Source organism: Chrysochloris asiatica, unplaced genomic scaffold, assembly GCF_000296735.1.
Source record: "Chrysochloris asiatica unplaced genomic scaffold, ChrAsi1.0 scaffold00109, whole genome shotgun sequence".
In the NCBI taxonomy this organism is placed as follows: domain Eukaryota; kingdom Metazoa; phylum Chordata; class Mammalia; order Afrosoricida; family Chrysochloridae; genus Chrysochloris; species Chrysochloris asiatica.
The window spans coordinates 8,332,530-8,336,404 of NW_006408627.1; the positions used below are offsets into that span (position 1 = coordinate 8,332,530).

General features: G+C 40.2%; 1 pseudogene; it reads right to left on the reverse strand.

Moving 5' to 3' along the window:
• Positions 1–676: 676 nt before the first annotated feature.
• LOC102815598 lies at positions 677–1,553 on the reverse strand (annotated as a pseudogene).
• Between the last annotated feature and the right edge of the window lie 2,322 nt (positions 1,554–3,875).

Here is a 3,875-nt window from a genome sequence, read left to right on the forward strand (position 1 = left end):
GACTTGATGCTTTTGAGTTATGGTGTTGGAAGAGAATATTGAAAGTGTCATGGGCTGTCAATAGAACCAACAGATCTGTGTTGGAAGAAGTGCAGACAGAGTGCTCCTAGGAGGCCAAGATGGCCAAACTTTGCCTAGCATACTTCAGACATACTGTCAGGAGGGACCAGTCACTGGAGAAGGATATCATGTTTGGTAAGGTGGGGAGTCAGAGGAAAAGAGGAAGACCCTCAACGAGATGGATTGGCCAAGTGGCAGCATCGATGGGCTCAAGCGTGGCAACAATAGTGAGGTTGATCCAGGGTCGGGCAGTGTTTCGTTCTGTTGTGCATAAGGTCGCTACAAGTTGGAACTGACTCGCTGGCACCTAACAGCAACATCTTTCGTGCATAAGAGGTAAGCTCTCAAAGTGACACCTTTGCTTGTGTGTGTGTTTCAAATTGTTTTATTCCTTCACATTTTTCTTTATTAGGAGTGACTGAAATAAAAAATATAACTGGGTCCCATTATCATCATCATCATAGAAATGTCTTTAAGAGAAATTGGTCAAATGAATCTGTTCGCTTCCCATTTTCAACCAGCAGATAGTTTCCATGGATATAGACAGCCAAGAGTCTGTCAAGAATGCTCAAATATATTCTATAATACAACATGCACATCCACAGGGGAAAATAGACTAGGAAATAACCTGTATGTACTTGATTTCATCATACAAGACAAGCACAAAAGTGCCACCTATGCCTCTGAGCACATTGGACCATGCACCCTTGAAAGAGGCTTTTCCTCCTTCTCTCGGGCAATCTTCCTCTAGCCGTCAAGGGTGCCTGTGTACATTGTATCAGTTCCTTTGTGCCCTGACTGCACAATCATGAGACGACGAACAGTGTGGAATGGATAGGAAGTCAACCCAGCCACAGCCTTCACGAATTAAGCCATCATCCAGCTGGCAAAGATGTGAGAATTCTATGGCATTCCCTTGGCAGTTGTCATAGATACAGAAGTAGGTAGCTTGGTAAATGGTAAAACCCTGCACAGACACATTAAAGCCTTGGGACAGATTCTTAATCCCATCAGATTAGGAGATTTTAACCAGGCAGTCACCAAGGACTTTGAACTCTCTTTCAGCACCAACTTTCCCACATCAGCTGCTAGACGTGTACAGGCAAAATCAAGACGGTACAGGAAGCACCAGGACATTACTCCGGAAGCACTACTGGATGCCAGATTATCTGCAAAATAGAGCCAAAACTGGGTCCTCTTGTCCACACCACCCAGGAAGGTCTGCTTGTATTTATCTTTGAGGGCAAAGTTGAGAGTTTGAGTGGGGAAATATCGGACATTGGCCAGGTTAGCACACCGGAAGGGCATGACTCTGCTTCTTGGGATACCAACCACATAATCGGCAATGCCCTCGTACTGTTTATCTGCCGTGCTTTGCTGCTGACCTGCTGCATCTGCAGGAGTTGGACCCTTTGATGGGCGCTAGCTACCACTCCACTTGCAAGGAAGTCCTTGGCAAAAGGCAGAGCTGCATCTGTCATGTTGAAGAAGGAGGAGGCCGTGGGCGGCGCAAGCCTGAAACCGGAATCTGCCACGACTCTGGAGCTCTGAGACTTTTGCTTTTAACACTTTAAAGAGGTCTTTTGCACCAGATTTGCCCAATACAATTTCAGTATAATACTTTACCTTGTCTTCTTGAACTGCCCTTTGAAATCTTTTTGTTCACCACTTTTACTTCATCATTTCCTTTAGCTATTCTGTGTTCAAAAGAAACCTGTACATAGATCAAGGGACAATCATTCAAACAGGGGGATACTGAATGGTTTCGAATCAGGAAAAGTGTGCTCCTGATTTGTATCTTTTCACCACAGTTATTCAATCTGTATGCTCAGGGAATAACCCCAGAAGCATCAAGACTGGAGGAAGACTCATTAACAGTATATGACACAACTTTGCTTGCTAGAGGGGAAGAGCAATTAAAATACTAATGAAGATCAGCGACTACAGTGTTCAGTATGGATTGCACATCAATGTAAAGAAATCAAAAACACTCACAATTGGGCCAAAAACAACATCATGATAAAAGGAGAAAAGATTTTGTTTTGTTTCATTTTGATCCACAATCGATGCTCTTGGAAGTAGCAGTTGAGAAATTAAACTATGTATTGCATTGGGAAAATTTGCTGCAAACGACCTCTTTAAAGTGTTAAAGAGCAAAGATGTCACTTTGAGGATTAAGGTGCACCTGAAACAAGCCTTAGTGTTTTCAATGGTCTTATATAAATGTGAAAGTTGGACAATGACTGAGGAAGATCATAGAAAAATTGATGCATTTGAATTATGGTATTAGAAATTAATATTGAAAGTACTATGAACTGCAGAAAGAACAAACAAATTTACTTTGGAAGAAGTACAGCCAGAATGCTACTTAGAAGCAATGATTGTGAGACTTTGTTTCTCATACTTTGGACATGTTGCTAGGAGGGACAAGTCCCTGGAGAAGATCATCATGCTTGGTAAAGTGGAGAGTCAGCAAAAAAAAAGAGAAAGACCACCAATGAGATGAATTCACAGAATGACAACAACAAGGGCCTCAAACATAGTAACAATTGTGAGGATGGCACAGGACTAGGCAGTGTTTCCTTCTTTTGTACATAGGGTATCAATGAGTTGGAACTGACTTGATGGCACCTAACAATATTCCAGAGCAAGTTTCAGAGTCTCTTCTAACATCTATTTGGGTCTTTTCTTTCTTTCCTGTCTTTTTAATGACTTTTCTTTATATGTCATGTTCTTGATGTCATCTGTAATGCTCTTGGTTCCATCCCACAGCTTCTCTGGTCTTTGCTCAATGTATCAAATTTGCTCTTGAGATTGTCTTTAAATTCAGGTGAGATATACTCAAAATATATATTCTGGTTCACATGGACTTGTTTTAATTTTCTTCAGCTTCAACTTGAACTTCTTGTTGCTGCTATTTCTAAGTTCCATAGAGTTTTTTAATCTTATGAGAGCAGAAAGCCCCATCTTTCTCCCATGCATTGGCTAGCGGGCTCAAACTACAGACCTTGTAGTTCACAGTCCAGTGCTTATCAAATGTTGAACTCACATAGGAGCAATTGAAGGACGGATCCACAGTCAGGCCCTCGTTTGCTTTCGATGGTATTGAGCTTTTCCATCGTCTCTTTCCACAGATGTATTCAATTCGATTCCTGTGCATTCCATCTGGTGAGAGTCACAGATATAGCCAAAATTCATATTGTTGGGAAATTGCATTGGCAATGAATAAGTCATTGACATTGCTAAATTATATCATGCTATCTCTCTCTGGTGTTTCTATTATCAAGGTCATATTTTCCAACTATGGATCCTTCTTATTTGCTTCCAACTTTTGCATTCCAACCCCCAGTAGTTATCAATGCATCCTGATTGAAAGTTTGATCAATTGCAGATTGCAGAATTTGACAAAAATCTTCAATTTCTTTATCTTTGCCATTAGTTGGTTGGTGCATAATTTTGAATAATAGTCATATTAACTGTTTTTCCATTGCAGACCTATGGATATTATCCAATCACTAAAAACACTGTACTTCAATATAGATTTTGAAATATTCTTTTTGACAATGAAGCTCATGCCATTCCTTTTCAATTAGTCATTCCTAGCATACTAGATTGTGGTATATTTTTATTCAAAATGGCCATTACCAGTCCATTGAAACTTACTGATGCCTAGATGCCCATCTTTATGCAATTCATTATATTTTTAACAACTTCCAATTTTTCTATATTCATACTTTGCACATTCCACATTCCAACTTATTAATGGATGTTTGCTTCTTATTTTGAGTCATGCCACATGAGTAAATAAAGGTCCT